This window comes from Capsicum annuum, chromosome 12, assembly GCF_002878395.1.
Source record: "Capsicum annuum cultivar UCD-10X-F1 chromosome 12, UCD10Xv1.1, whole genome shotgun sequence".
NCBI classification, from domain to species: Eukaryota; Viridiplantae; Streptophyta; class Magnoliopsida; order Solanales; family Solanaceae; genus Capsicum; species Capsicum annuum.
In genome coordinates, this window is record NC_061122.1 from 22,403,102 (window position 1) to 22,411,291 (window position 8,190).

Genomic DNA, 8,190 nt, shown 5'->3' on the forward strand with positions numbered 1-8,190 from the left:
TGGTGATTTTATGATATGGGTTTTGCTCAATTTTGTGTAAATGGTGGTAGTTTTTAGCTTGACGTTCATTTTCTTAGCAGGGTTTGTTTAATTTTGTTGATTTTTTACAATCTTATACTTAAAATAGTGAAAATGTATCTATGAAATGCTTAGTTTCACTTTGGCCCAATTCACTTTTGATGATTTTAATGGTGATTAGTGAGATCTTCAATTCAGTTTTCCTTTCTAATCAGATTGGTTCCCTTCTTTCTTTGTCAACTCTATTTCACCATATTTGTTTGTTGAACATTTCAGTACTATATGGTGACTGTAATAGTGGTTAGGATTTGGAAAAACCAATGGTAGATATCCAGTATTGCATCCGTTGGACCCTCTTGGTCTTTTTGTTCTTGTACCACAATCTGGACGTATATAAGATATATATTAGTCAGATCCTCAACAAAAAAAATGGGGTTGTCAATCTTATCTGTATGACATTTCTAGTTATTTCTTAGTTTTGGACATGAGTCTACCCTTCTTTCTATGCTTTTCATGCAGTGGATTTATTTTTCCATTTATGTTGAGGTTTTCCTAGTTCAGGCTTTCATGAGTACCAAGATTTTCACCTAAAAAAGTTTTTTTTTCACTAGTATGTTTTGTATTCTACTGTTTTAAGTTTCTAGTAGAGATGCTCATTTTCTGCAATGATCCAACTGGTGAGGTTCTTTGTGATTGATGGTTATGGACTTATGATACCGGAAAAACTATGTTACTCAGGCTCTTCAACAATGTCAACGGGTGTGTATCAAATTCGGCAAAACTTATGTATATTTAGAGAATCCAACACGGATGCAACATCATAAGTGAAAAGTCCATTATCTGATAAATACTCATTTTTGTACCTTTTGGAAGCCTCGTGAAATGGTCCTCTCTTTTGGGGTTCTTGCTGCTTTTCTCTATTTTCTTTCTCTTGTTTTACGTCAACTTGATTTTATTTATTGGGTGGATGTATGGTGACAAGACTTGGATAATTTTGTTGAAGGTTAGTGTATAGTGTGCACTTATGTGATCTCTATTTCTTGGTCAGTTTTGTGCTTGTACTGCGATTGGGATATTATTAATCTTTGAAAGGAAGTGGTTCTCAATCTTGTCTAGCATTTTTAGTGATTTTCAAGGTGGTATGGACTTCACCAGCTTTGCACTTAACCGTTCCATTCTTTCTATGCTTGCAACCACTAGGTTATACAGAGTTGTACATTATTCTTTTCATGAAGAAGCCTTGTCTGTCGATTTGTGTTGAGGTATTTTTGTTGATAACTTTAATGATAATTATTGAAATCTTCAATTGCTTTCTCTCTTTGTCAACATTAATTCACTAGTGTGTATTTTGTTGTTATATTTGTTTTCTGAATACTTCAGTGTGATATGGTGACTGTAATAGTGGTTAAGATTTGGAGAAATAAATGGTTGATAACTAGTATGGCATCATCTGAACTGTCTTGGTCTTTTGGTCCTTGCACCACAATCTTGACATATGTAAGGTATATATTAGTCAGATCTTCAACACAAATGGGGTTGTCAATCTTATTTTATATGACATCTCTAGTGATTCTTATGTTTTATGGATTTCATCAGCTTCTTTCTGTGCTTGCAGCCATCGGGTCTTGCACAACAGTGCGTTATTTTTATGGAGTGGATTTGTTTGCCCATTTATGTCAAGGTTTCGTAGTTCAGACTTTCATGAGTACTGAGGTTTTCACCTAAATCTCATGAATCTGAATTTTGGTTCTAATAAAAGGAACCAACATTTTTATCTCAGGATTTGGTGAAAGACTTACTTTTTACATAGTGAATTTAGCAACAGTGATAGGGCTTATGATGTTGTGTACATGTTTAGCTAATAACAATGGATGTTGGTTTGTGTTACTAATGGATAATTTTTTGTTTTTGTTGGCAGATCTTTGAAACAAAGTCCAACTCTCGATTTTCTCATTTATATAAGAAGGTCCTAGCTTTTTATCTCAAGTGTAATCTCTATATTTATATTTCATAATTTGTTTAGAAATAAAGTACTTTAGTTCTTTGATAATCTGATTTTTATTTATCACCTGCTCTCTTAATTGTGTTTCAGATTAGTTCTGAACACATTTATATAGATAAATCTTGGATTGGAAAACCCAGTAACACACCTGAATATGAGCGTGGTTTGAATCCATTTTTGGACTTTGCGTTTATGAATTCAGCTGTAGGAGATAAAATAAAATATCCATGCCATTTATGCTATTTTCAAAAGTGGTAAACCAGAGATATAGTGTATGCCCATTTGATCTGCAAGCAATTTTCTCAAAATTATGTCACTTGGGTTATACATGGAGAGAGTAATGTGGTGAATAACTCTCCAAATATAGAAGCTAGTCATGATATAGTGCCTCCCAGCAATCCCGTAGAATTATTATTAATGAAGCATTTCAGGGCTTAAGGCATGAGAGTATAAATATAGATCCACCACAAGTAGATGGAGAAGAAGAAATGTCAAATGACATGCCTGCTTTGAATAATATTGATTTTCTTGAGTTGCTTAGAGATGGAAGTCAAGAATTGTATGATGGGTCCAAGTACTCAAAGTTAGAATTTTTGTTGAAATTGTATCATATTAAGTGCTTGGGTGGATTAAGTGATAAGGGAATGACAATGTTACTAGATCTACTAAAAGATGCATTTGATTTTGGAAAGCTCCCTAGTTCTTTCTATAATGCCAAGAAAACCATCAAGAAATTATGTCTTGATTATATAAAGATAGATGCATGCCCAAATGAATGCATGTTATATTGGGGAGATGATGCTAACGAGGAAACATGCAAACATTGTCATACTTCTAGATGGAAACCTATAAAGAAGAGTGGTAAAGATCATGCACTTGGTACAAGTAAGAAGCAAAAGAAGAAATCTGCAAAAAATTTGCGTTACTTTCCATTAAAACCAAGGCTGCATGGATTGTTCATGAGCTCCAAGACTGCTGAGCATATGAGATGGCATGGCGAAGATGTTAAAAATGATGGAATTTTGAGGCATCCTAGAGATGGTAAGGAATGGAAAGATTTAATACAATTTTCCCTAAATTTTCTTCTGATTTTTGAAATGTTCGATTAGGCCTAGCTGGTGATGGTTTCAATTGATTTGGGATGATGAGCACTTCTTATAGCATTTGGCCAGTCATTTTGGTTCCATATAACCTTCCCCCTTGGTTGTGTATGAAGCAACAAAATTTCATGCTCTCAATAATCATTCCAAGTCCGCGTACAGTTGGTAATAATCTAGATGTATATCTACAACCCCTTATCAAGGAGTTGAATGAATTGTGGTATGACCGTGTGGAAACATTTGATTCATCAAAGAATGAAATGTTTAAAATGAGGGCAGTTCTTATATGGACAGTTGCAACTTTCCTGGACTTGATATTTTATCTGGTTGGAGCACACATACTGGTTTAGCATGTCCTTCTTATAATTTTAATGCCGAACCTTGTCGACTTTGTCATAGTAGAAAATGGTGTTTTATTGATCATCGCCGATTTTTGATAAGAAATCATAGATTTAGATTGATGAGGCATCATTCTTTTTGAGATGTGGAGGAGAAAAACCCACCAAAAATTTTATTTGGGTCAGATATTTTACAACAAGTGAAATATATTGATGTTACTTTTGAAAAACCAGCGGAAATGAATGATAGAAGAAAAGCAAATAGAGAAAGGAGTCGTAGGGAAAGTTCAACTCAACAATGGAAAAAGAAAAGCATATTCTTCCAGCTTCCATATTGGGAATTCAACCCGTTTCCTAATAATTTAGATGTTATGCACATTGAAAAGAATGTGTTTAATAATATTTTGTACTCAATGCTAAATGAAATAGGAAAATCAAAAGATCATGTAAAGGCATGAAAAGACCTACAAGATATAGGTATAAGACCTGATCTATGGCCAGATGAGAAGGAAGAATGTCAACTTACTGTGTTTGCAATCCCTACTAAAAAGAGAGCCATCTTTCTCAAAACTCTTAAGAATAGCTCAGTGCTAGATGGTTATTCAAGTAATATTTCTCATTGTATTGATCTAGAATAAAAGCGAATATTTGAATTAAAAAGTCATGATTGTCCCATCATTATGGAGCAATTATTACCTATAGCAATTCTCAATGTTCTTCCAAGCCATGTTGTTGCAGTTTTGGTAGAGCTTTTGTCCTGCTTTAGACTTCTCTGTGTGAAAACCTTGAGCCTCTTGGACTTGGATAAGCTATAGGAGAGGATTGTTCTCACACTTTACAATTTAGAAATGTCGTTCCCTCCATCTTTTTTCACTATAATGGTTTATTAGTTGTCCATTTAGTGGATGAAGTAATACAAGATGGTCCAGTACATTATCGTTGGATGTATTTTGTTGAAAGTAAAATATTTCTTATTTAGAAACTCTTTAAATTGATTTTGTAATAGTGATTAAAAGTAAATTCTTGTTCTAATGTCATTTTATCTTTTGATAGAATGTTAGGTCATTTCAAATCTTTTGTGGGGAAAAATCACAGGCTGAAGGTTCCATAGCTGAAGGTTACATGGTTGAGGAAGCTCTAACTTTTTGTTCCCATTATTTTTAGGATACTGAGTCAAGGGTAAATAGGCCTAAACAAGTAAATGATGAATCAAATCAAAATAAGGCTTCTAATCGGTCATCTATGTTCCCTCAACAAGGTAAATCCATTGGGGGATCCTGAACATTTCCCTTGACTGTCTTAGAGAAGAATCAAGATCATCTATGTGTGTTCCTTAATTGTGCAGCAGTGCAACCATTTATAGAGTAAGAGGTTAATCAATTTAATATTTGAAAATAATTATAAAGTAAAGTGATTAAGTTTGATAGATATAACACCTTTCTAGTGAATTTAAGGTTCACATAAGAAGAAGTTCAAGAGGTCGAAGACAACAACAGAGGTGGAGAAGAGAGTTAATAAGGAGTTTGATGATTGGTTTCCAAAAAGAGTGAGTAAATTGCATTAGAATGTTTATATATTCACAACTTTCTATTTTAATCTATAATATTTAATGAAAATAATTTTGTTTATTTAGATTGTGAATCCAGATATCGCAGACACAATCTCTACTGATCTTAGCCTGAGATCCAAGCCCAAGTACAAGAAGGTTCAGTGCTTATAACATTAATGGATTCAAATTTTGGACTTTGTCCAGAGAACAAGGACTGAAAACTCAAAAAAGTGGAGTTTTTCTTACATTTGACACCTCATGTATTTCATCTAATGTTGATAGAAATGCAAGACAAGCAGAGTTTCCATATTACGGAAAGTTGGAAGATATTATAGAGCTTAATTCTTATAGTCAGTTTAGAGTTATTCTCTTCAAATGTCAGTGGGATGATACTACTCACGATAGAGGGTTCAAAAAGATGTTTGGAATTTTAATTGTGTCAATTTTTCTAAGTTGATTCACAGTGGTGATCGTGAGGATCATGATCCTTATATTGAAGCGTCTCAAGCGAATTTGGTGTATTATGTTGATGATGAAACTGATACAGGATGGAGTGTAGCTGTATATTTAAAGCCAAGAGATCTTTTTGACATGGGTGAAGATGATGAAGAAGAAATATATGAGAATGAGTCATACCACCAACAAGAATATGAACGTTTTTTTATGATAATTATGAAAATGTTCAAATTGCGATAGAAAAACATATGTCCAATAGGAACTAAGTTGTTTTATTTGATATGAAAAGGTTTAATTTTGATGAACTACATATTGTATTATCATAATAAGATTTTGGGTAGAAATGAATGATCTTTTACTGAGATATTTTTTTCTTATTTGTGTTCTGGGGTTCTAAACATTATATAATTGCTATGCTGTCAATATACTTATGGTAAGTGTCTTCAAGTTGAAAATATTTTCTTTAGAGATAAGTTAATTCGTTTCTTTTTCAAGTTGTAGGTAAAAATATTTCATTGATGATCTAATACAGTTTTTTTTGTTGATTATAGATATGTCGAAGAGAAAGTGTGAACATAATGTTATGAAGTCAATTCAGTCGACACATACTTCTGAAGATGTATCGATATCACAAGCAAACAAGTCCAAACTACAATTAATATCATTCTTCAATCGAAACTTCGAGTGACACGTTCAGTCTCAACCACATCGCAACTGAATCAATTATTTCAAGACACAACACAAAGGAATCCAAAAGTTTAGGCTGTTCCATCAGTTCAACCCGCAACGAATCAGGAACCATCAATTCAGCCTCGAGCATGTCAAGCACCATCAAAACTGACTTCATCATTTCAGTCCGTAGCACAGCAGGTACAATCACAAGTTTCTCTATCAGTTCAGCCCACAATAAATCAGGAACCATCAATTTAGCCCGCAACAAAATCAGGAACCACCAATTCATCCTCCAGCATGTCAAGTACTATCAAAACTGACTTTGTTATTTCAGGCCGTAGCGCAGCAGGTACAATCACAAGTTTCTCTATCAGTTCAGCTTGTAACATATCAGGAACCATCACAATTGCCTTCATTAATTCAGGCTGTAGAACAGTAAACATCATCCCAATAGGCTGCAGCACAGCAAACACCATCAGTTTACGCTACAATATTACAATCACAACAGGCTCCATTATTTCATCCAGTAGCAGAACAACCACCACCCAAAAATTATACTGGTCGTAATTCAAGTAGATATTGGATGGTAGATGTAGTAGGTAAGATTGTACACTTCATTTAATTTGTTTGCATCTGATTTGATGAGTTTTTTTAGATGTCCACATTATCGTTCAATATAATTCTGAACACACCATTATCTTGTGTGTTCCAGCCTTTTGATTGTTCTATTTTGGAACTCTGATTTCCAGATAGAGTGGTCATGTGACCTGGAACGTGATAACATTAGGTTTGCTGCTAGATGAATTTCCCTTAACTCAATTACTTTTTGTGCTACCATTTTGTTGGTTTCAAATACTCATTGACCCTCTATTTCTAGAGTTGAGTCTGGATATCATTAAGCCAATTCCTAGAATCATTGACCCTCTGTTCAGTACTTCCCGAGGCCTTAGTATGTAGTTCCTTAAGTGGAGTTTTCACCAAAACTTATACATGCTGGACCCTTCATACTCTGTAAAAATTTGTCATCATCAGCTAAGGCATTCAGAAATCTGAATGGACCTCGTTGATTTGAAACAACCTTTGGAACCTCCAAGTGAATTGGTGAATATTATTAAAAGTGATTTTCTAAGAATTGAGTTGTAATATGACCATAGTGACTATTACAACAATACTTTATTTGTCATATAAAGAATGTTTTTGAAGTATAACAACAACACTTACTACACCAATCTTCTTTGTTTTTTAAAGATTCACATGGGGTTGTGAAAAGAAGACAGCTGAAGGTTAGCGACATGTTAAATTTATCCCATGACGAATGTATCATTGTTGAATTTGATGACGTTGCACCAGTTAGAGAAGCACAAAGTCTTCTTGTAGGTTTTTGTGGGCTTTTAGCAACTGACAGCTGTATTTTTCCAATTGGCTTTGTGAAATGGAATGATTTACCTGAGTCATACTTTAATCCCTGCTTTGGTCAAATTATAAAGGTATAAACTAAATATTTTTATAATTATATCTATATATTATGCATTCATACTTTATAATTGACATGTCTATACGTAATCTAACCACTATTTTATTTCTAAAGCGCCAATTTTATTTTGAAACAACCTAGTCAATTGCATGACGCTATGTTTATAATTCTATTTCAAGAAAGTGGGGTGCAAGGAGGCTAACGTTGTGGGATACGACCTTTTACCCACCTAAGAGCGGATCTGAACTTATGGCTAATGTTCCCAGATTTCACCAGATCAATGGACTTCTTATGTTAATTATCGTTTGGACAAGAAAACGCAGGTATGTTCTTAAATAATTTATTTAGAGCTAAACTTATTGTTTGTATATTGAATTCAAGTATTTCTTTTCAAGAAAATGTGCAAGTAAAATGTTGAAAATTGGAAGAAACAAACTATTTCACACACTGGTGGATCCAAATCTAACGCGAGAAGAAGAACTCAAATGGTAAAATATATTTGTTCACTATATTTTAATTTAGTTTATCAAACATGAACCTGTCCTTAATTTTTTAAGTTAATTTTGATTGTAGATGTTTGA